At 36.4% G+C, this 24342-nt stretch overlaps 1 protein-coding gene and 1 long non-coding RNA gene across 2 annotated transcripts in view; both read left to right on the top strand.

The window, feature by feature from the left end:
• LOC118376507 (soluble lamin-associated protein of 75 kDa-like) overlaps nt 1-24342 on the top strand; it is a 59869-nt gene that overhangs the window by 20520 nt on the left and 15007 nt on the right. The gene's annotated exons all lie outside the window — the stretch shown is intronic.
• LOC127906371 (uncharacterized) lies at nt 1221-24116 on the top strand. Its single transcript, XR_008061065.1, has 8 exons — nt 1221-1472; nt 4893-5127; nt 6950-6996; nt 8224-8292; nt 9503-9639; nt 11452-11720; nt 21306-21611; nt 23979-24116. It is a non-coding gene; the product is annotated as an uncharacterized LOC127906371 (long non-coding RNA).

Below are 24342 nucleotides of genomic sequence, written 5' to 3'. Positions count from 1 at the left end.
GAAGTGCTTTTAAATTGCAGACTTGAATTTGGACTTGAATTTCGATGTAGCCCAAAAATGTGATATTTTCTGTATTTTCATTACCGCCGGAAAGCGGCCCAGTTCTGCCCGACACGCATTAGTTGGTGCATTTCTCTGGACTTGTAGAATTTTCCGCCAGAATTCTGCATGAAGGGATTCAATTGGATGTTTGTCCCACATTTTAAAGTCCAGTTTATTGAGTGGGCCCCAAACCTCACTTCCGTAAAGAGCTATTGGTAGGATTACACTGTCAAATATTTTGGTCCAATTCTAATTGGATGTTGATTTTGAGTAATTTCATTTTTATTGCGTACAATGCGCTGTGTCTGCTTTTTCCTTTGAGTGCATTCACTGCCATATTAAAGTCTCCCGATGCAGATATGGTCAGACCAAGTTTCGAGTCATTTTTAGTGTGTTCAATTATTGTGTTGTGGCAAATTTATATTTCTGTTTCTGACATCCTGATTTTCATTTAGTTTTTTTTATTTACTGCCAGGGCCCAATTTATGGCAATATTGCTCTAGAATGTTAAGGTTCTGTTGAAGACCTTCTTTGGTTGGTGATAGAAGTACCAAATCATCAGCATATAGCAGGCATTTTTACCTCTGTGTGAAATAGTGTGAGTCCTGGCGCTGGAGACTGGACCAACATGTCTGCTATTTCATTGATATAAATGTTGAAAAGATTTGTTGAAAGGACTTGTTTATTAATTTGTGTGTATATATGTTCAGTAGTGCGGTTGTAACGGTTCTCTTGTGGTGAAGGAGAGTCGGACCAACATGCAGCGTGTAGATTGCGATCCATGTTTAATAAACAAACGTAAAACACGAATCAATTACAAACACTACAAAACAAAGAACGTAATGAACGTAACAAAAACCGAAACAGCCTATACTTGTGTAAACTAACAAGGACACTAAGGACAATCACCCACGAAACACACAAAGAATATGGCTGCCTAAATATGGTTCCCAATCAGAGACAACGATAAACACCTGCCTCTGATTGAGAACCACTTCAGACAGCCATAGACTCTCCTAGAACACCCCACTAAGCTACAATCCCACTAAGCTACACACCACATACAAAAACCCATGTCACAGCCTGGCCTGACCAAATAAATGAAGACAAACACAAAATACCTTGACCAGGGCGTGACAGCGGTGGTGTTTATTAATTAGTGTGTGTATATATGGTCAGTAGTGAGGTGGTGTTTATTAATTAGTGTGTGTATATATGGTCAGTAGTGAGGTGGTGTTTATTAATTAGTGTGTGTATATATGGTCAGTAGTGAGGTGGTGTTTATTAATTAGTGTGTGTATATATGGTCAGTAGTGTTGTGGTGTTTATTAATTTGTGTGTGTATATATGGTCAGTCGTGAGATGGTGTTTATTAATTAGTGTGTGTATATGTGGTCAGTAGTGTTGTGGTGTTTATTAATGAGTGTAAGGTGTATATGTGGTCAGTAGTGAGGTGGTGTTTAATAATGAGTGTAAGGTGTATATGTGGTCAGTAGTGTTGTGGTGTTTATTAATGAGTGTAAGGTGTATATGTGGTCAGTAGTGAGGTGGTGTTTATTAATTAGTGTGTGTATATATGGTCAGTAGTGAGGTGGTGTTTATTAATTAGTGTGTGTATATATGGTCAGTAGTGAGGTGGTGTTTATTAATTAGTGTGTGTATATATGGTCAGTAGTGTTGTGGTGTTTATTAATGAGTGTAAGGTGTATATGTGGTCAGTAGTGAGGTGGTGTTTAATGAGTGTAAGGTGTATATGTGGTCAGTAGTGAGGTGGTGTTTAATGAGTGTAAGGTGTATATGTGGTCAGTAGTGAGGTGGTGTTTATTAATTAGTGTGTGTATATGTGGTCAGTAGTGTTGTGGTGTTTATTAATTTGTGTGTGTATATATGGTCAGTCGTGAGATGGTGTTTATTAATTAGTGTGTGTATATGTGGTCAGTAGTGTTGTGGTGTTTATTAATGAGTGTAAGATGTATATGTGGTCAATAGTGTTGTGGTGTTTATTAATGTGTGTAAGGTGTATATATGGTCAGTAGTGAGATGGTGTTTATTAATTAGTGTGTGTATATGTGGTCAGTAGTGTTGTGGTGTTTATTAATGAGTGTAAGGTGTATATGTGGTCAGTAGTGTTGTGGTGTTTAAAATGAGTGTAAGGTGTATATGTGGTCAGTCGTGTTGTGGTGTTTATTAATGAGTGTAAGGTGTATATGTGGTCAGTAGTGTTGTGGTGTTTATTAATGAGTGTAAGGTGTATATGTGGTCAGTAGTGTTGTGGTGTTTATTAATGAGTGTAAGGTGTATATGTGGTCAGTAGTGAGGTGGTGTTTATTAATGAGTGTAAGGTGTATATGTGGTCAGTAGTGAGGTGGTGTTTATTAATGAGTGTAAGGTGTATATGTGGTCAGTAGTGTTGTGGTGTTTATTAATGAGTGTAAGGTGTATATGTGGTCAGTAGTGTTGTGGTGTTTATTAATGAGTGTAAGGTGTATATGTGGTCAGTAGTGTTGTGGTGTTTATTAATGAGTGTAAGGTGTATATGTGGTCAGCAGTGAGATGGTGTTTATTAATTAGTGTGTGTATATATGGTCAGTAGTGTTGTGGTGTTTAAAATGAGTGTAAGGTGTATATGTGGTCAGTCGTGTTGTGGTGTTTATTAATTAGTACAAGATGTATATGTGGTCAGTAGTGTTGTGGTGTTTATTAATTAGTGTGTGTATATATGGTCAGTAGTGAGGTGGTGTTTAATGAGTGTAAGATGTATATGTGGTCAGTAGTGTTGTGGTGTTTATTAATGAGTGTAAGGTGTACATGTGGTCAGTAGTGTTGTGGTGTTTAAAATGAGTGTAAGATGTATATGTGGTCAGCAGTGAGGTGGTAGTGTTGTGGTGTTTATTAATGAGTGTAAGATGTATATGTGGTCAGTAGTGTTGTGGTGTTTATTAATGAGTGTAAGATGTATATGTGGTCAGTCGTGTTGTGGTGTTTATTAATTAGTACAAGATGTATATGTGGTCAGTAGTGTTGTGGTGTTTATTAATTAGTGTGTGTATATATGGTCAGTAGTGAGGTGGTGTTTAATGAGTGTAAGATGTATATGTGGTCAGTAGTGTTGTGGTGTTTATTAATTTGTGTGTGTATATATGGTCAGTCGTGAGATGGTGTTTATTAATTAGTGTGTGTATATGTGGTCAGCAGTGAGGTGGTGTTTATTAATTTGTGTGTGTATATGTGGTCAGTAGTGTTGTGGTGTTTAAAATGAGTGTAAGGTGTATATGTGGTCAGTCGTGTTGTGGTGTTTATTAATTAGTGTAAGATGTATATGTGGTCAGTAGTGAGGTGGTGTTTATTAATGAGTGTAAGATGTATATGTGGTCAGTAGTGAGGTGGTGTTTATTAATGAGTAAGATGTATATGTGGTCAGTAGTGTTGTTGTGTTTATTAATGAGTGTAAGATGTATATGTGGTCAGTAGTGAGGTGGTGTTTATTAATGAGTGTAAGATGTATATGTGGTCAGTAGTGAGGTGGTGTTTATTAATGAGTAAGATGTATATGTGGTCAGTAGTGAGGTGGTGTTTAATGTGTGTAAGGTGTATATGTGGTCAGTAGTGAGGTGGTGTTTATTAATGAGTAAGATGTATATGTGGTCAGTAGTGAGGTGGTGTTTAATGAGTGTAAGGTGTATATGTGGTCAGTAGTGAGGTGGTGTTTATTAATGAGTGTAAGGTGTATATGTGGTCAGTAGTGAGGTGGTGTTTATTAATGAGTAAGATGTATACGTGGTCAGTAGTGTTGTGGTGTTTATTAATGAGTGTAAGGTGTATATGTGGTCAGTAGTGAGGTGGTGTTTAATGTGTGTAAGGTGTATATGTGGTCAGTAGTGAGGTGGTGTTTATTAATGAGTAAGATGTATATGTGGTCAGTAGTGTTGTGGTGTTTATTAATGAGTGTAAGGTGTATATGTGGTCAGTAGTGAGGTGGTGTTTAATGTGTGTAAGGTGTATATGTGGTCAGTAGTGAGGTGGTGTTTAATGAGTGTAAGGTGTATATGTGGTCAGTAGTGAGGTGGTGTTTAATGAGTGTAAGGTGTATATGTGGTCAGTAGTGAGGTGGTGTTTATTAATTAGTAAGTGTATATGTGGTCAGTAGTGAGGTGGTGTTTAATGAGTGTAAGATGTATATGTGGTCAGTAGTGTTGTGGTGTTTATTAATTTGTGTGTGTATATATGGTCAGTCGTGAGATGGTGTTTATTAATTAGTGTGTGTATATGTGGTCAGTAGTGTTGTGGTGTTTATTAATGAGTGTAAGATGTATATGTGGTCAGTAGTGTTGTGGTGTTTAAAATGAGTCTAAGATGTATATGTGGTCAGTAGTGTTGTGGTGTTTAAAATGAGTCTAAGATGTATATGTGGTCAGTAGTGTTGTGGTGTTTATTAATGAGTAAGATGTATATGTGGTCAGTAGTGAGATGGTGTTTATTAATGAGTGTAAGATGTATATGTGGTCAGTAGTGAGGTGGTGTTTATTAATGAGTAAGATGTATATGTGGTCAGTAGTGAGGTGGTGTTTATTAATGAGTGTAAGATGTATATGTGGTCAGTAGTGAGGTGGTGTTTATTAATGAGTAAGATGTATATGTGGTCAGTAGTGAGGTGGTGTTTAATGAGTGTAAGGTGTATATGTGGTCAGTAGTGAGGTGGTGTTTAATGTGTGTAAGGTGTATATGTGGTCAGTAGTGAGGTGGTGTTTATTAATGAGTAAGATGTATATGTGGTCAGTAGTGAGGTGGTGTTTAATGTGTGTAAGGTGTATATGTGGTCAGTAGTGAGGTGGTGTTTATTAATGAGTAAGATGTATATGTGGTCAGTAGTGAGGTGGTGTTTATTAATGAGTGTAAGGTGTATATGTGGTCAGTAGTGAGGTGGTGTTTATTAATGAGTGTAAGGTGTATATGTGGTCAGTAGTGTTGTGGTGTTTATTAATGAGTGTAAGGTGTATATGTGGTCAGTAGTGTTGTGGTGTTTATTAATGAGTGTAAGGTGTATATGTGGTCAGTAGTGTTGTGGTGTTTATTAATGAGTGTAAGGTGTATATGTGGTCAGTAGTGAGGTGGTGTTTAATGTGTGTAAGGTGTATATGTGGTCAGTAGTGAGGTGGTGTTTATTAATGAGTAAGATGTATATGTGGTCAGTAGTGTGGTGGTGTTTATTAATGAGTGTAAGGTGTATATGTGGTCAGTAGTGAGGTGGTGTTTAATGTGTGTAAGGTGTATATGTGGTCAGTAGTGAGGTGGTGTTTAATGTGTGTAAGGTGTATATGTGGTCAGTAGTGAGGTGGTGTTTAATGTGTGTAAGGTGTATATGTGGTCAGTAGTGAGGTGGTGTTTAATGTGTGTAAGGTGTATATGTGGTCAGTAGTGAGGTGGTGTTTATTAATGAGTAAGATGTATATGTGGTCAGTAGTGAGGTGGTGTTTATTAATGAGTAAGATGTATATGTGGTCAGTAGTGTTGTGGTGTGTAAGGTGTATATGTGGTCAGTAGTGAGGTGGTGTTTATTAATGAGTAAGATGTATATGTGGTCAGTAGTGAGGTGGTGTTTAATGAGTGTAAGGTGTGTATATGTGGTCAGTAGTGAGGTGGTGTTTAATGAGTGTAAGGTGTATATGTGGTCAGTAGTGAGGTGGTGTTTAATGTGTGTAAGGTGTATATGTGGTCAGTAGTGAGGTGGTGTTTAATGTGTGTAAGGTGTATATGTGGTCAGTAGTGAGGTGGTGTTTATTAATGAGTAAGATGTATATGTGGTCAGTAGTGAGGTGGTGTTTAATGAGTGTAAGGTGTATATGTGGTCAGTAGTGAGGTGGTGTTTAATGTGTGTAAGGTGTATATGTGGTCAGTAGTGAGGTGGTGTTTAATGTGTGTAAGATGTATATGTGGTTAGTGGTGAGGTGGTGTGTAAGGTGTATATGTGGTCAGTAGTGAGGTGGTGTTTATTAATGTGTAAGTTGTATATGTGGTCAGTAGTGAGGTGGTGTTTATTAATGAGTAAGATGTATATGTGGTCAGTAGTGAGGTGGTGTTTATTAATGAGTAAGATGTATATGTGGTCAGCAGTGAGATGGTGTTTATTAATTAGTGTGTGTATATATGGTCAGTAGTGTTGTGGTGTTTAAAATGAGTGTAAGGTGTATATGTGGTCAGTCGTGTTGTGGTGTTTATTAATTAGTACAAGATGTATATGTGGTCAGTAGTGAGGTGGTGTTTAATGAGTGTAAGATGTATATGTGGTCAGTAGTGTTGTGGTGTTTATTAATTTGTGTGTGTATATATGGTCAGTCGTGAGATGGTGTTTATTAATTAGTGTGTGTATATGTGGTCAGCAGTGAGGTGGTGTTTATTAATTTGTGTGTGTATATATGGTCAGTTGTGAGATGGTGTTTATTAATTAGTGTGTGTATATGTGGTCAGTAGTGTTGTTGTGTTTATTAATGAGTGTAAGATGTATATGTGGTCAGTAGTGAGGTGGTGTTTATTAATGAGTGTAAGGTGTATATGTGGTCAGTAGTGAGGTGGTGTTTATTAATGAGTGTAAGGTGTATATGTGGTCAGTAGTGAGGTGGTGTTTATTAATGTGTGTAAGGTGTATATGTGGTCAGTCGTGAGATGGTGTTTATTAACTAGTGTGTGTATATGTGGTCAGCAGTGAGGTGGTGTTTATTAATTTGTGTGTGCATATGTGGTCAGTCGTGTTGTGGTGTTTATTAATTAGTACAAGATGTATATGTGGTCAGTAGTGAGGTGGTGTTTAATGAGTGGAAGATGTATATGTGGTCAGTAGTGTTGTGGTGTTTATTAATTTGTGTGTGTATATGTGGTCAGTAGTGTTGTGGTGTTTATTAATGAGTGTAAGGTGTATATGTGGTCAGTAGTGTTGTGGTGTTTATTAATGTGTGTAAGGTGTATATATGGTCAGTAGTGAGGTGGTGTTTATTAATGAGTGTGTGTATATATGGTCAGTAGTGAGGTGGTGTTTAATGTGTGTAAGGTGTATATGTGGTCAGTAGTGAGGTGGTGTTTAATGTGTGTAAGATGTATATGTGGTCAGTAGTGAGGTGGTGTTTAATGAGTGTAAGGTGTATATGTGGTCAGTAGTGAGGTGGTGTTTATTAATGAGTAAGATGTATATGTGGTCAGTAGTGAGGTGGTGTTTATTAATGAGTAAGATGTATATGTGGTCAGTAGTGAGGTGGTGTTTATTAATGAGTAAGATGTATATGTGGTCAGTAGTGAGGTGGTGTTTATTAATTAGTGTGTGTATATATGGTCAGTCGTGAGATGGTGTTTATTAATTAGTGTGTGTATATGTGGTCAGTAGTGTTGTGGTGTTTATTAATGAGTGTAAGATGTATATGTGGTCAGTAGTGAGGTGGTGTTTATTAATGAGTAAGATGTATATGTGGTCAGTAGTGAGGTGGTGTTTATTAATGAGTAAGATGTATATGTGGTCAGTAGTGAGGTGGTGTTTAATGAGTGTAAGATGTATATGTGGTCAGTAGTGTTGTGGTGTTTATTAATTTGTGTGTGTATATATGGTCAGTCGTGAGATGGTGTTTATTAATTAGTGTGTGTATATGTGGTCAGTAGTGTTGTGGTGTTTATTAATGAGTGTAAGATGTATATGTGGTCAATAGTGTTGTGGTGTTTATTAATGTGTGTAAGGTGTATATATGGTCAGTCGTGAGATGGTGTTTATTAATTAGTGTGTGTATATGTGGTCAGTAGTGTTGTGGTGTTTAAAATGAGTGTAAGGTGTATATGTGGTCAGTCGTGTTGTGGTGTTTATTAATGAGTGTAAGGTGTATATGTGGTCAGTAGTGTTGTGGTGTTTATTAATGAGTGTAAGGTGTATATGTGGTCAGTAGTGAGGTGGTGTTTATTAATGAGTGTAAGGTGTATATGTGGTCAGTAGTGTTGTGGTGTTTATTAATGAGTGTAAGGTGTATATGTGGTCAGTAGTGAGGTGGTGTTTATTAATGAGTGTAAGGTGTATATGTGGTCAGTAGTGAGGTGGTGTTTATTAATGAGTGTAAGGTGTATATGTGGTCAGTAGTGTTGTGGTGTTTATTAATGAGTGTAAGGTGTATTTGTGGTCAGTAGTGAGTGGTGTTTATTAATGAGTGTAAGGTGTATATGTGGTCAGTAGTGTTGTGGTGTTTAAAATGAGTGTAAGATGTATATGTGGTCAGCAGTGAGGTGGTGTTTATTAATTAGTGTGTGTGTATATGGTCAGTAGTGTTGTGGTGTTTAAAATGAGTGTAAGGTGTATATGTGGTCAGTAGTGTTGTGGTGTTTATTAATGAGTCTAAGATGTATATGTGGTCAGTAGTGTTGTTGTGTTTATTAATGAGTGTAAGATGTATATGTGGTCAGTAGTGAGGTGGTGTTTAATGTGTGTAAGGTGTATATGTGGTCAGTAGTGAGTGGTGTTTATTAATGAGTAAGATGTATATGTGGTCAGTAGTGTTGTGGTGTTTATTAATGAGTGTAAGGTGTATATGTGGTCAGTAGTGAGGTGGTGTTTAATGTGTGTAAGGTGTATATGTGGTCAGTAGTGAGGTGGTGTTTAATGTGTGTAAGGTGTATATGTGGTCAGTAGTGAGGTGGTGTTTAATGTGTGTAAGGTGTATATGTGGTCAGTAGTGAGGTGGTGTTTAATGTGTGTAAGGTGTATATGTGGTCAGTAGTGAGGTGGTGTTTATTAATGAGTATAATGTATATGTGGTCAGTAGTGAGGTGGTGTTTATTAATGAGTAAGATGTATATGTGGTCAGTAGTGTTGTGGTGTGTAAATGAGGTGTATATGTGGTCAGTAGTGAGGTGGTGTTTATTAATGAGTGTAAGGTGTATATGTGGTCAGTAGTGAGGTGGTGTTTATTAATGAGTAAGATGTATATGTGGTCAGTAGTGAGGTGGTGTTTAATGTGTGTAAGGTGTATATGTGGTCAGTAGTGAGGTGGTGTTTATTAATGAGTCTAAGGTGTATATGTGGTCAGTAGTGAGGTGGTGTTTAATGTGTGTAAGGTGTATATGTGGTCAGTAGTGAGGTGGTGTTTATTAATGAGTAAGATGTATACGTGGTCAGTAGTGTTGTGGTGTTTATTAATGAGTGTAAGGTGTATATGTGGTCAGTAGTGAGGTGGTGTTTAATGTGTGTAAGGTGTATATGTGGTCAGTAGTGAGGTGGTGTTTAATGAGTCTAAGGTGTATATGTGGTCAGTAGTGAGGTGGTGTTTAATGTGTGTAAGGTGTATATGTGGTCAGTAGTGAGGTGGTGTTTATTAATGAGTAAGATGTATATGTGGTCAGTAGTGAGGTGGTGTTTATTAATGAGTAAGATGTATATGTGGTCAGTAGTGAGGTGGTGTTTATTAATGAGTAAGATGTATATGTGGTCAGCAGTGAGATGGTGTTTATTAATTAGTGTGTGTATATATGGTCAGTAGTGTTGTGGTGTTTAAAATGAGTGTAAGGTGTATATGTGGTCAGTCGTGTTGTGGTGTTTATTAATTAGTACAAGATGTATATGTGGTCAGTAGTGAGGTGGTGTTTAATGAGTGTAAGATGTATATGTGGTCAGTAGTGTTGTGGTGTTTATTAATTTGTGTGTGTATATGTGGTCAGTAGTGTTGTGGTGTTTATAATGAGTGTAAGGTGTATATGTGGTCAGTCGTGTTGTGGTGTTTATTAATTTGTGTGTGTATATATGGTCAGTAGTGTTGTTGTGTTTATTAATGAGTGTAAGATGTATATGTGGTCAGTAGTGAGGTGGTGTTTATTAATGAGTGTAAGGTGTATATGTGGTCAGTAGTGAGGTGGTGTTTATTAATGTGTGTAAGGTGTATATGTGGTCAGTAGTGAGGTGGTATTTATTAATGAGTAAGATGTATATGTGGTCAGTAGTGAGATGGTGTTTATTAATTAGTGTGAGATGTATATGTGGTCAGTAGTGAGGTGGTGTTTATTAATTTGTGTGTGCATATGTGGTCAGTCGTGTTGTGGTGTTTATTAATTAGTACAAGATGTATATGTGGTCAGTAGTGAGTGGTGTTTAATGAGTGGAAGATGTATATGTGGTCAGTAGTGTTGTGGTGTTTATTAATTTGGTGTGTATATGTGGTCAGTAGTGTTGTGGTGTTTATTAATGAGTGTAAGGTGTATATGTGGTCAGTAGTGTTGTGGTGTTTATTAATGAGTGTAAGGTGTATATGTGGTCAGTAGTGTTGTGGTGTTTATTAATGAGTGTAAGGTGTATATGTGGTCAGTAGTGAGGTGGTGTTTAATGTGTGTAAGGTGTATATGTGGTCAGTAGTGAGGTGGTGTTTAATAGTGTAAGATGTATATGTGGTCAGTAGTGAGGTGGTGTTTAATGTGTGTAAGGTGTATATGTGGTCAGTAGTGGTGTTTATTAATGAGTGTAAGGTGTATATGTGGTCAGTAGTGTTGTGGTGTTTATTAATGAGTGTAAGATGTATATGTGGTCAGTAGTGAGGTGGTGTTTATTAATGAGTGTAAGGTGTATATATGGTCAGTAGTGAGGTGGTGTTTATTAATTAGTGTGTGTATATATGGTCAGTAGTGAGGTGGTGTTTATTAATTAGTGTGTGTATATATGGTCAGTAGTGAGGTGGTGTTTATTAATGAGTGTAAGGTGTATATGTGGTCAGTAGTGAGGTGGTGTTTATTAATTAGTGTGTGTATATGTGGTCAGTAGTGAGGTGGTGTTTATTAATGAGTAAGATGTATATGTGGTCAGTAGTGTTGTGGTGTTTATTAATGAGTAAGATGTATATGTGGTCAGTAGTGTTGTGGTGTTTATTAATTTGTGTGTATATATGGTCAGTAGTGTTGATGGTGTTTATTAATGAGTGTAAGTGTGTATATGTGGTCAGTAGTGTTGTGGTGTTTATTAATGAGTGTAAGATGTATATGTGGTCAATAGTGTTGTGGTGTTTATTAATGTGTGTGTGTATATGTGGTCAGTAGTGAGATGGTGTTTATTAATTAGTGTATATGTGGTCAGTAGTGTTGTGGTGTTTATTAATGAGTGTAAGGTGTATATGTGGTCAGTAGTGAGGTGGTGTTTAAATGAGTGTAAGGTGTATATGTGGTCAGTAGTGTTGTGGTGTTTATTAATGAGTGTAAGGTGTATATGTGGTCAGTAGTGAGTGGTGTTTATTAATGAGTGTAAGTGTATATGTGGTCAGTAGTGTTGTGGTGTTTATTAATGAGTGTAAGGTGTATATGTGGTCAGTAGTGTTGTGGTGTTTATTAATGAGTGTAAGGTGTATATGTGGTCAGTAGTGTTGTGGTGTTTATTAATGAGTGTAAGGTGTATATGTGGTCAGTAGTGAGGTGGTGTTTATTAATTAGTGTGTGTATATGTGGTCAGTAGTGTTGTGGTGTTTAAAATGAGTGTAAGGTGTATATGTGGTCAGTCGTGTTGTGGTGTTTATTAATTAGTACAAGATGTATATGTGGTCAGTAGTGAGGTGGTGTTTAATGAGTGTAAGATGTATATGTGGTCAGTAGTGTTGTGGTGTTTATTAATTTGTGTGTGTATATATGGTCAGTCGTGAGATGGTGTTTATTAATTAGTGTGTGTATATGTGGTCAGTAGTGTTGTGGTGTTTATTAATGAGTGTAAGATGTATATGTGGTCAGTAGTGTTGTGGTGTTTAAAATAATGAGTGTAAGGTGTATATGTGGTCAGTAGTGTTGTGGTGTTTATTAATGAGTGTAAGGTGTATATGTGGTCAGTAGTGAGGTGGTGTTTATTAATGAGTGTAAGGTGTATATGTGGTCAGTAGTGTTGTGGTGTTTATTAATGTGTGTAAGGTGTATATGTGGTCAGTAGTGTTGTGGTGTTTAAATGAGTGTAAGGTGTATATGTGGTCAGTAGTGTTGTTGGTGTTTATTAATGAGTGTAAGATGTATATGTGGTCAGTAGTGTTGTGGTGTTTATTAATGAGTGTAAGGTGTATATGTGGTCAGTAGTGTTGTGGTGTTTAAAATGAGTGTAAGATGTATATGTGGTCAGTAGTGAGGTGGTAGTGTTGTGGTGTTTATTAATGAGTGTAAGATGTATATGTGGTCAGTAGTGTTGTGGTGTTTATTAATGAGTGTAAGATGTATATGTGGTCAGTAGTGAGGTGGTGTTTATTAATGAGTGATGTATATGTGGTCAGTAGTGAGGTGGTGTTTATTAATTAGTACAAGATGTATATGTGGTCAGTAGTGAGGTGGTGTTTAATGAGTGTAAGATGTATATGTGGTCAGTAGTGTTGTGGTGTTTATTAATTTGTGTGTGTATATATGGTCAGTCGTGAGATGGTGTTTATTAATTAGTGTGTGTATATGTGGTCAGTAGTGTTGTGGTGTTTATTAATGAGTGTAAGATGTATATGTGGTCAGTAGTGTTGTGGTGTTTATTAATGAGTAAGATGTATATGTGGTCAGTAGTGTTGTTGTGTTTATTAATGAGTGTAAGATGTATATGTGGTCAGTAGTGAGGTGGTGTTTATTAATGAGTGTAAGATGTATATGTGGTCAGTAGTGAGGTGGTGTTTATTAATGAGTAAGATGTATATGTGGTCAGTAGTGTTGTTGTGTTTATTAATGAGTGTAAGATGTATATGTGGTCAGTAGTGAGGTGGTGTTTATTAATGAGTAAGATGTATATGTGGTCAGTAGTGAGGTGGTGTTTAATGAGTGTAAGGTGTATATGTGGTCAGTAGTGAGGTGGTGTTTAATGTGTGTAAGGTGTATATGTGGTCAGTAGTGAGGTGGTGTTTATTAATGAGTAAGATGTATATGTGGTCAGTAGTGTTGTGGTGTTTATTAATGAGTCTAAGGTGTATATGTGGTCAGTAGTGAGGTGGTGTTTATTAATGAGTCTAAGGTGTATATGTGGTCAGTAGTGTTGTGGTGTTTATTAATGAGTGTAAGATGTATATGTGGTCAGTAGTGTTGTGGTGTTTATTAATTAGTACAAGATGTATATGTGGTCAGTAGTGTTGTGGTGTTTATTAATGTGTGTAAGGTGTATATGTGGTCAGTAGTGTTGTGGTGTTTATTAATGAGTGTAAGGTGTATATGTGGTCAGTAGTGTTGTGGTGTTTATTAATGAGTGTAAGATGTATATGTGGTCAGTAGTGTTGTGGTGTTTAAAATGAGTGTAAGATGTATATGTGGTCAGTGAGTGGTTGTTGTGTGTTTATTAATGAGTGTAAGATGTATATGTGGTCAGTAGTGTTGTGGTGTTTATTAATGAGTGTAAGATGTATATGTGGTCAGTAGTGAGGTGGTGTTTATTAATGAGTAAGATGTATATGTGGTCAGTAGTGAGGTGGTGTTTATTAATGAGTAAGATGTATATGTAGTAGTGAGTGGTGTTTAAGATGTAAGATGTATATGTGGTCAGTAGTGTTGTGGTGTTTATTAATTTGTGTTGTATATATGGTCAGTCGTGAGATGGTGTTTATTAATTAGTGTGTGTATATGTGGTCAGTAGTGTTGTGGTGTTTATTAATGAGTGTAAGATGTATATGTGGTCAGTAGTGTTGTGGTGTTTATTAATGAGTGTAAGATGTATATGTGGTCAGTAGTGTTGTGGTGTTTATTAATGAGTGTAAGATGTATATGTGGTCAGTAGTGAGATGGTGTTTATTAATGAGTGTAAGATGTATATGTGGTCAGTAGTGAGGTGGTGTTTATTAATGAGTAAGATGTATATGTGGTCAGTAGTGTTGTTGTGTTTATTAATGAGTGTAAGATGTATATGTAGTCAGTAGTGAGGTGGTGTTTATTAATGAGTGTAAGATGTATATGTGGTCAGTAGTGATGGTGTTTATTAATGAGTGATGTATATGTGGTCAGTAGTGAGGTGGTGTTTATTAATGTGTGTAAGGTGTATATGTGGTCAGTAGTGAGGTGGTGTTTATTAATGAGTAAGATGTATATGTGGTCAGTAGTGTTGTGGTGTTTATTAATGAGTGTAAGGTGTATATGTGGTCAGTAGTGTTGTGGTGTTTATTAATGAGTGTAAGGTGTATATGTGGTCAGTAGTGTTGTGGTGTTTATTAATGTGTGTTTATTAATGAGTGTAAGGTGTATATGTGGTCAGTAGTGTTGTGGTGTTTATTAATGAGTGTAAGATGTATATGTGGTCAGTAGTGAGTGGTGTTTATTAATGTGTGTAAGGTGTATATGTGGTCAGTAGTGAGGTGGTGTTTATTAATGAGTGTAAGATGTATATATGGTCAGTAGTGTTGTGGTGTTTAAAATGTGTGTAAGGTGTATATGTGGTCAGTAGTGAGGTGGTGTTTAATGTGTGTAAGGTGTATATGTGGTCAGTAGTGAGGTGGTGTTTAATGAGTGTAAGGTGTATATGTGGTCAGTAGTGAGGTGGTGTTTAATGAGTGTAAGGTGTATATGTGGTCAGTAGTGAGGTGGTGTTTATTAATGAGTAAGATGTATATGTGGTCAGTAGTGAGTGGTGTTTAATGAGTGTAAGATGTATATGTGGTCAGTAGTGTTGTGGTGTTTATTAATTTGTGTATGTATATATGGTCAGTAGTGAGATGGTGTTTATTAATGTGTGTATATGTGGTCAGTAGTGTTGTGGTGTTTATTAATGAGTGTAAGATGTATATGTGGTCAGTAGTGTTGTGGTGTTTATTAATGAGTGTAAGATGTATATGTGGTCAGTAGTGTTGTGGTGTTTATTAATGAGTGTAAGATGTATATGTGGTCAGTAGTGAGATGGTGTTTATTAATGAGTGTAAGATGTATATGTGGTCAGTAGTGAGGTGGTGTTTATTAATGAGTGTTTATGTAAGTAGTGTTGTTGTGTTTATTAATGAGTGTAAGATGTATATGTGGTCAGTAGTGAGTGGTGTTTATTAATGAGTGTAAGATGTATATGTGGTCAGTAGTGAGTGGTGTTTATTAATGAGTGTAGATGTATATGTGGTCAGTAGTGAGGTGGTGTTTAATGAGTGTAAGATGTATATGTGGTCAGTAGTGAGGTGGTGTTTAATGTGTGTAAGGTGTATATGTGGTCAGTAGTGAGGTGGTGTTTATTAATGAGTAAGATGTATATGTGGTCAGTAGTGAGGTGGTGTTTAATTGTGTAAGATGTATATGTGGTCAGTAGTGAGGTGGTGTTTATTAATGAGTAAGATGTATATGTGGTCAGTAGTGTTGTGGTGTTTATTAATGAGTGTAAGGTGTATATGTGGTCAGTAGTGTTGTGGTGTTTATTAATGAGTCTAAGGTGTATATGTGGTCAGTAGTGTTGTGGTGTTTATTAATGAGTCTAAGGTGTATATGTGGTCAGTAGTGTTGTGGTGTTTATTAATGAGTCTAAGGTGTATATGTGGTCAGTAGTGTTGTTGTGTTTATTAATGAGTGTAAGATGTATATGTGGTCAGTAGTGAGGTGGTGTTTAATGTGTGTAAGGTGTATATGTGGTCAGTAGTGAGGTGGTGTTTATTAATGAGTAAGATGTATATGTGGTCAGTAGTGTTGTGGTGTTTATTAATGAGTGTAAGGTGTATATGTGGTCAGTAGTGAGGTGGTGTTTAATGTGTGTAAGGTGTATATGTGGTCAGTAGTGAGGTGGTGTTTATTAATGAGTAAGATGTATATGTGGTCAGTAGTGAGGTGGTGTTTAATGTGTGTAAGGTGTATATGTGGTCAGTAGTGAGGTGGTGTTTAATTAATGTGTAAGATGTATATGTGGTCAGTAGTGAGGTGGTGTTTATTAATGAGTAAGATGTATATGTGGTCAGTAGTGTGGTGTTTATTAATGAGTAAGATGTATATGTGGTCAGTAGTGTTTGGTGTTTAATGGTGTATATGTGGTCAGTAGTGAGTGGTGTTTATTAATGTGTAAGATGTATATGTGGTCAGTAGTGTTGTGGTGTTTATTAATGAGTGTAAGGTGTATATGTGGTCAGTAGTGAGGTGGTGTTTAATGTTTATATGTGGTCAGTAGTGAGTGGTGTTTAATGTGTGTAAGGTGTATATGTGGTCAGTAGTGAGGTGGTGTTTAATGTGTGTAAGATGTATATGTGGTCAGTAGTGAGGTGGTGTTTATTAATGAGAGTAAGATGTATATGTGGTCAGTAGTGTTGTGGTGTTTATTAATGTGTAAGTGTATATGTGGTCAGTAGTGAGGTGGTGTTTAATGTGTGTAAGATGTATATGTGGTCAGTAGTGAGGTGGTGTTTAATGTGTGTAAGATGTATATGTGGTCAGTAGTGTTGGTGTTTAATGTGTGTAAGATGTATATGTGGTCAGTAGTGAGTGGTGTTTATTAATGAGTAAGATGTATATGTGGTCAGTAGTGAGGTGGTGTTTATTAATTAGTGTAAGATGTATATGTGGTCAGTAGTGAGGTGGTGTTTATTAATGAGTGTAAGGTGTATATGTGGTCAGTAGTGTGGTGGTGTTTATTAATTTGTGTGTGTATATGTGGTCAGTAGTGTTGTGGTGTTTAAAATGAGTGTAAGGTGTATATGTGGTCAGTCGTGTTGTGGTGTTTATTAATTAGTACAAGATGTATATGTGGTCAGTAGTGAGGTGGTGTTTAATGAGTGTAAGATGTATATGTGGTCAGTAGTGTTGTGGTGTTTATTAATTTGTGTGTGTATATATGGTCAGTAGTGTTGTTGTGTTTATTAATGAGTGTAAGATGTATATGTGGTCAGTAGTGAGGTGGTGTTTATTAATGAGTGTAAGGTGTATATGTGGTCAGTAGTGAGGTGGTGTTTATTAATGAGTGTGTGTATATGTGGTCAGTAGTGTTGTTGTGTTTATTAATGAGTGTAAGATGTATATGTGGTCAGTAGTGAGGTGGTGTTTATTAATGAGTGTAAGGTGTATATGTGGTCAGTAGTGAGGTGGTGTTTATTAATGAGTGTAAGGTGTATATGTGGTCAGTAGTGAGGTGGTGTTTATTAATGTGTGTAAGGTGTATATGTGGTCAGTAGATGGTGTTTATTAACTAGTGTGTGTATATGTGGTCAGTAGTGAGGTGGTGTTTATTAATTTGTGTGTGCATATGTGGTCAGTAGTGTTGTGGTGTTTATTAATGAGTGTAAGATGTATATGTGGTCAGTAGTGAGGTGGTGTTTAATGAGTGGAAGATGTATATGTGGTCAGTAGTGTTGTGGTGTTTATTAATTTGTGTGTATATGTGGTCAGTAGTGTTGTGGTGTTTATTAATGAGTGTAAGGTGTATATGTGGTCAGTAGTGTTGTGGTGTTTATTAATGAGTGTAAGGTGTATATGTGGTCAGTAGTGTTGTGGTGTTTATTAATGAGTGTAAGGTGTATATGTGGTCAGTAGTGAGGTGGTGTTTAATGTGTGTAAGGTGTATATGTGGTCAGTAGTGTTGGTGGTGTTTAATGTGTGTAAGATGTATATGTGGTCAGTAGTGTTGTGGTGTTTAATTAATGTAAGGTGTATATGTGGTCAGTAGTGTTGTGGTGTTTATTAATGAGTAAGATGTATATGTGGTCAGTAGTGAGGTGGTGTTTATTAATGAGTGTAAGATGTATATGTGGTCAGTAGTGAGGTGGTGTTTATTAATGAGTAAGGTGTATATGTGGTCAGTAGTGAGGTGGTGTTTATTAATGTGTTTATTAAATGAGTGTGTGTATATGTGGTCAGTAGTGTTGTGGTGTTTATTAATGAGTGTAAGATGTATATGTGGTCAGTAGTGAGGTGGTGTTTATTAATGAGTAAGATGTATATGTGGTCAGTAGTGTTGTGGTGTTTATTAATGAGTAAGATGTATATGTGGTCAGTAGTGTTGTGGTGTTTATTAATGAGTGTAAGATGTATATGTGGTCAGTAGTGTTGTGGTGTTTATTAATTAATGTGTGTGTATATATGGTCAGTAGTGTTGTGGTGTTTATTAATTAGTAAGTGTGTATATGTGGTCAGTAGTGTTGTGGTGTTTATTAATGAGTGTAAGATGTATATGTGGTCAATAGTGTTGTGGTGTTTATTAATGTGTGTAAGGTGTATATGTGGTCAGTAGTGAGATGGTGTTTATTAATTAGTGTAAGTGTATATGTGGTCAGTAGTGTTGTGGTGTTTATTAATGAGTGTAAGATGTATATGTGGTCAGTAGTGATGTGGTGTTTATTAATGAGTGTAAGGTGTATATGTGGTCAGTAGTGTTGTTGTGTTTATTAATTAGTGTAAGATGTATATGTGGTCAGTTGTGGTGTTTATTAATGAGTGTAAGGTGTATATGTGGTCAGTAGTGTTGTGGTGTTTATTAATTAGTGTAAGATGTATATGTGGTCAGTAGTGAGGTGGTGTTTATTAATGAGTGTAAGGTGTATATGTGGTCAGTAGTGTTGTGGTGTTTAAAATGAGTGTAAGGTGTATATGTGGTCAGTAGTGAGGTGGTGTTTATTAATTAGTGTTGTATATGTGGTCAGTAGTGTTGTGGTGTTTAAAATGAGTGTAAGGTGTATATGTGGTCAGTAGTGTTGTGGTGTTTATTAATGAGTGTAAGATGTATATGTGGTCAGTAGTGAGGTGGTGTTTATTAATGTGTGTAAGATGTATATGTGGTCAGTAGTGTTGTGGTGTTTATTAATTTGTGTGTATATATGGTCAGTGTGAGATGGTGTTTATTAATGTGGTCATATGTGGTCAGTGGTGTTTATTAATGAGTGTAAGATGTATATGTGGTCAGTAGTGTTGTGGTGTTTATTAATGAGTGTAAGGTGTATATGTGGTCAGTAGTGTTGTGGTGTTTATTAATGAGTGTAAGGTGTATATGTGGTCAGTAGTGAGTGGTGTTTATTAATGAGTGTAAGATGTATATGTGGTCAGTAGTGAGTGGTGTTTATTAATGAGTGTAAGATGTATATGTGGTCAGTAGTGAGGTGGTGTTTATTAATGAGTGTAAGATGTATATGTGGTCAGTAGTGTTGTGGTGTTTATTAATGTATATGTAGTGTAAATGAGTGTATATGTGGTCAGTAGTGTTGTGGTGTTTAATGATGAGTGTAAGGTGTATATGTGGTCAGTAGTGTTGTGGTGTTTATTAATGAGTGTAAGGTGTATATGTGGTCAGTAGTGTTGTGGTGTTTATTAATGAGTGTAAGATGTATATGTGGTCAGTAGTGTTGTGGTGTTTAAAATGAGTCTAAGATGTATATGTGGTCAGTAGTGTTGTGGTGTTTAAAATGAGTCTAAGATGTATATGTGGTCAGTAGTGTTGTGGTGTTTATTAATGAGTCTAAGATGTATATGTGGTCAGTAGTGAGGTGGTGTTTATTAATGAGTAAGATGTATATGTGGTCAGTAGTGAGGTGGTGTTTATTAATGAGTGTAAGATGTATATGTGGTCAGTAGTGAGGTGGTGTTTATTAATGAGTGTAAGATGTATATGTGGTCAGTAGTGTTGTGGTGTTTATTAATTTGTGTGTGTATATAGTCAGTAATGGTGTTTATGTATATGTGGTCAGTAGTGTTGTGGTGTTTAAAATGAGTCTAAGATGTATATGTGGTCAGTAGTGTTGTGGTGTTTAAAATGAGTCTAAGATGTATATGTGGTCAGTAGTGTTGTGGTGTTTATTAATGAGTAAGATGTATATGTGGTCAGTAGTGAGATGGTGTTTATTAATTAGTGTAAGATGTATATGTGGTCAGTAGTGAGGTGGTGTTTATTAATGAGTGTAAGATGTATATGTGGTCAGTAGTGTTGTGGTGTTTATTAATGAGTGTAAGGTGTATATGTGGTCAGTAGTGAGGTGGTGTTTATTAATGAGTGTAAGATGTATATGTGGTCAGTAGTGAGGTGGTGTTTATTAATGAGTGTAAGATGTATATGTGGTCAGTAGTGAGGTGGTGTTTAAAATGAGTGTAAGGTGTATATGTGGTCAGTAGTGAGGTGGTGTTTATTAATGAGTAGTAAGATGTATATGTGGTCAGTAGTGTTGTGGTGTTTATTAATGAGTGTAAGATGTATATGTGGTCAGTAGTGAGGTGGTGTTTAATGTGTGTAAGGTGTATATGTGGTCAGTAGTGAGGTGGTGTTTATTAATGAGTCTAAGGTGTATATGTGGTCAGTAGTGAGGTGGTGTTTATTAATGAGTCTAAGGTGTATATGTGGTCAGTAGTGGGGTGGTGTTTAATGTGTGTAAGGTGTATATGTGGTCAGTAGTGAGGTGGTGTTTATTAATGAGTGTAAGATGTATACGTGGTCAGTAGTGTTGTGGTGTTTATTAATGAGTGTAAGGTGTATATGTGGTCAGTAGTGAGGTGGTGTTTATTAATTAGTGTGTGTATATGTGGTCAGTAGTGAGGTGGTGTTTAAATGTGTGTAAGATGTATATGTGGTCAGTAGTGAGGTGGTGTTTAATGTTATGTAAGGTGTATATGTGGTCAGTAGTGAGGTGGTGTTTATTAATGAGTAAGATGTATATGTGGTCAGTAGTGAGGTGGTGTTTAAATGAGTGTAAGATGTATATGTGGTCAGTAGTGTTGTGGTGTTTATTAATTGTGTGTGTATATATGTGGTCAGTAGTGAGATGGTGTTTATTAATTAGTGTGTGTATATGTGGTCAGTAGTGTTGTGGTGTTTATTAATGAGTGTAAGATGTATATGTGGTCAGTAGTGTTGTGGTGTTTAAAATGAGTCTAAGATGTATATGTGGTCAGTAGTGTTGTGGTGTTTATTAATGAGTCTAAGATGTATATGTGGTCAGTAGTGAGGTGGTGTTTATTAATGAGTGTAAGATGTATATGTGGTCAGTAGTGAGGTGGTGTTTATTAATGAGTGTAAGATGTATATGTGGTCAGTAGTGAGGTATGTTTATTAATGAGTGTAAGATGTATATGTGGTCAGTAGTGAGGTGGTGTTTATTAATGAGTGTAAGATGTATATGTGGTCAGTAGTGAGGTGGTGTTTATTAATGAGTGTAAGATGTATATGTGGTCAGTAGTGAGGTGGTGTTTAATGAGTGTAAGGTGTATATGTGGTCAGTAGTGAGGTGGTGTTTATTAATGAGTAAGATGTATATGTGGTCAGTAGTGAGGTGGTGTTTAATGAGTGTAAGGTGTATATGTGGTCAGTAGTGAGGTGGTGTTTATTAATGAGTGTAAGATGTATATGTGGTCAGTAGTGAGGTGGTGTTTATTAATGAGTGTAAGGTGTATATGTGGTCAGTAGTGAGGTGGTGTTTATTAATGAGTGTAAGATGTATATGTGGTCAGTAGTGAGGTGGTGTTTATTAATGAGTGTAAGGTGTATATGTGGTCAGTAGTGTTGTGGTGTTTATTAATGAGTGTAAGATGTATATGTGGTCAGTAGTGAGGTGGTGTTTATTAATGTGTGTAAGGTGTATATGTGGTCAGTAGTGAGGTGGTGTTTATTAATGAGTGTAAGATGTATATGTGGTCAGTAGTGAGGTGGTGTTTATTAATGAGTGTAAGGTGTATATGTGGTCAGTAGTGAGGTGGTGTTTATTAATGAGTGTAAGGTGTATATGTGGTCAGTAGTGAGGTGGTGTTTATTAATGAGTGTAAGATGTATATGTGGTCAGTAGTGAGGTGGTGTTTAATGAGTGTAAGGTGTATATGTGGTCAGTAGTGAGGTGGTGTTTAATGAGTGTAAGGTGTATATGTGGTCAGTAGTGAGGTGGTGTTTAATGAGTGTAAGGTGTATATGTGGTCAGTAGTGAGGTGGTGTTTATTAATGAGTAAGATGTATATGTGGTCAGTAGTGAGGTGGTGTTTATTAATGAGTAAGATTTATGTGGTCAGTAGTGAGTGGTAAGATGTATATGTGGTCAGTAGTGAGGTGGTGTTTATTAATGAGTAAGATGTATATGTATATGTGTCAGTAGTGAGGTGGTGTTTATTAATGAGTAAGATGTATATGTGGTCAGTAGTGAGGTGGTGTTTAATGAGTGTAAGGTGTATATGTGGTCAGTAGTGAGGTGGTGTTTATTAATGAGTAAGATGTATATGTGGTCAGTAGTGAGGTGGTGTTTAATGAGTGTAAGGTGTATATGTGGTCAGTAGTGAGGTGGTGTTTATTAATGAGTAAGATGTATATGTGGTCAGTAGTGAGGTGGTGTTTATTAATGAGTGTAAGATGTATATGTGGTCAGTAGTGAGGTGGTGTTTAATGAGTATAAGATGTATATGTGGTCAGTAGTGAGGTGGTGTTTATTAATGAGTAAGATGTATATGTGGTCAGTAGTGAGGTGGTGTTTAATGAGTGTAAGGTGTATATGTGGTCAGTAGTGAGGTGGTGTTTATTAATGAGTAAGATGTATATGTGGTCAGTAGTGAGGTGGTGTTTATTAATGAGTAAGATGTATATGTGGTCAGTAGTGAGGTGGTGTTTATTAATGAGTAAGATGTATATGTGGTCAGTAGTGAGGTGGTGTTTAATGAGTGTAAGGTGTATATGTGGTCAGTAGTGAGGTGGTGTTTATTAATGAGTAAGATGTATATGTGGTCAGTAGTGAGGTGGTGTTTAATGTGTGTAAGGTGTATATGTGGTCAGTAGTGAGGTGGTGTTTATTAATGTGTAAGATGTATATGTGGTCAGTAGTGAGGTGGTGTTTATTAATGAGTGTAAGTGTCATAGTGTTGTGGTGTTTATTAATCAGTAGTGAGTAGTGGTGTGTTTATTAATGAGTGTAAGGTGTATATGTGGTCAGTAGTGAGGTGGTGTTTATTAATGAGTGTAAGATGTATATGTGGTCAGTAGTGAGGTGGTGTTTATTAATGAGTGTAAGATGTATATGTGGTCAGTAGTGAGGTGGTGTTTATTAATGAGTGTAAGTGTATATGTGGTCAGTAGTGAGGTGGTGTTTATTAATGAGTGTAAGGTGTATATGTGGTCAGTAGTGAGGTGGTGTTTATTAATGAGTGTATATGTGGTCAGTGTGAGGTGGTGTTTATTAATGTGTGTGTGTATATGTGGTCAGTAGTGAGGTGGTGTTTATTAATGAGTGTAAGGTGTATATGTGGTCAGTAGTGAGGTGGTGTTTATTAATGAGTGTAAGATGTATATGTGGTCAGTAGTGAGGTGGTGTTTATTAATGTATATGTGTCAAGTGTTGTGGTGTTTATGTGTAAGTGTATATGTGGTCAGTAGTGAGGTGGTGTTTATTAATGAGTGTAAGGTGTATATGTGGTCAGTAGTGAGGTGGTGTTTATTAATGAGTGTAAGATGTATATGTGGTCAGTAGTGAGGTGGTGTTTATTAATGAGTGTAAGTGTATATGTGTCAGTAGTATGTGGTCAGTAGTGATATGTGTGTAGTGTGGTGTTTATTAATGAGTGTAAGATGTATATGTGGTCAGTAGTGAGGTGGTGTTTATTAATGAGTGTAAGATGTATATGTGGTCAGTAGTGAGGTGGTGTTTATTAATGAGTGTAAGATGTATATGTGGTCAGTAGTGAGGTGGTGTTTATTAATGAGTGTAAGATGTATATGTGGTCAGTAGTGAGGTGGTGTTTATTAATGAGTGATGTATATGTGTATAGTGAGGTGGTGTTTAGTGTAAGGTGTATATGTGTGTAGTGTGGTGTTTATTAATGAGTGTAAGGTGTATATGTGGTCAGTAGTGAGGTGGTGTTTATTAATGAGTGTAAGGTGTATATGTGGTCAGTAGTGAGGTGGTGTTTATTAATGAGTGTAAGATGTATATGTGGTCAGTAGTGTTGTGGTGTTTATTAATGAGTGTAAGGTGTATATGTGGTCAGTAGTGTTGTGGTGTTTATTAATGAGTGTAAGATGTATATGTGGTCAGTAGTGTTGTGGTGTTTATTAATGAGTGTAAGATGTATATGTGGTCAGTAGTGAGGTGGTGTTTATTAATGAGTGTAAGGTGTATATGTGGTCAGTAGTGTTGTGGTGTTTATTAATGAGTGTAAGGTGTATATGTGGTCAGTAGTGAGGTGGTGTTTATTAATGAGTGTAAGGTGTATATGTGGTCAGTAGTGTTGTGGTGTTTATTAATGAGTGTAAGATGTATATGTGGTCAGTAGTGTTGTGGTGTTTATTAATGAGTGTAAGGTGTATATGTGGTCAGTAGTGAGGTGGTGTTTATTAATGAGTGTAAGGTGTATATGTGGTCAGTAGTGTTGTGGTGTTTATTAATGAGTGTAAGATGTATATGTGGTCAGTAGTGAGGTGGTGTTTATTAATGAGTGTAAGATGTATATGTGGTCAGTAGTGAGGTGGTGTTTATT

This window comes from Oncorhynchus keta, chromosome 12 (genome assembly GCF_023373465.1).
Source record: "Oncorhynchus keta strain PuntledgeMale-10-30-2019 chromosome 12, Oket_V2, whole genome shotgun sequence".
Classification (NCBI taxonomy): domain Eukaryota; kingdom Metazoa; phylum Chordata; class Actinopteri; order Salmoniformes; family Salmonidae; genus Oncorhynchus; species Oncorhynchus keta.
This window is presented reverse-complemented; position numbering and strand designations above follow the sequence as displayed.